The sequence below is a fragment of the Schistocerca gregaria genome, unplaced genomic scaffold, assembly GCF_023897955.1.
Source record: "Schistocerca gregaria isolate iqSchGreg1 unplaced genomic scaffold, iqSchGreg1.2 ptg000698l, whole genome shotgun sequence".
Classification (NCBI taxonomy): domain Eukaryota; kingdom Metazoa; phylum Arthropoda; class Insecta; order Orthoptera; family Acrididae; genus Schistocerca; species Schistocerca gregaria.
In genome coordinates this window covers 695,549-696,380 of record NW_026062077.1, presented here as the reverse complement: position 1 = coordinate 696,380, position 832 = coordinate 695,549, and positions in this window count along the sequence as shown.

Below are 832 nucleotides of genomic sequence, written 5' to 3'. Positions count from 1 at the left end.
TAGCAGCCGAGTAGCAAGGGAGAATGTGAAAAGTGTTCATATGTAGTAAAAACCTGAGAAATCCGTCCGTTTTCGTCATTTGTTATCGAATCGACTTAAAGCCAGATCGTCACATTGGCCGCTCTTCTCTCTGAAACGGTTGTACATACCGTCTGCAAAGCTATGTCGCGTGCTGCGGTATGTGGAGACACTATAAGCACCATTGTCGAACACGGATGAAGCTTCTAAGTTGATGTAATAGCCAGTAAGAAGTAGTACAATTCAAGTTTTAGATATCGATTATTGACTTTTTAGCTGGTTTGGTGCGTTGGACATGAACTAGGACCTTAACGTTCTGCATGAAAGGAGGACCAGCAGCGGAGTTGCACGGGAGAGTGTGAAAAGTGTTCATATGTAGTAAAAACCTGAGAAATCCGTCCGCCTTCGTCATTTGTTATCGAATCGACTTAAAGCCAGATCGTCGCATTGGCCGCTCTTCTCTCTGAAACGGTTGTACTTATCGTCTGAAAGCTATGTCGCGTGCTGCGGTATGCGGAGACACTAAAAGCACCATAGTAGAACACAGATGAAGCTTCTAAGATGATGTAATAGCCAGTAAGAATTAGTACAATACCAGATTTAGGTATCGATTATTGAATTTTCAGCTGGATTTGGTGCCTTGGACATGAGCTAGGACCTTAAGATTCTGCATGAAAGGAGGACTAGCAGCCGAATTGCACGGGAGAATGTGAAAAGTGTTCATATGTAGTAAAAACCTGAGAAATCCGTCCGTTTTCTTCATTTGTTACGGAATCGATTTAAAGCCAGGTCGTCACATTGTCCGCTCTTCTCT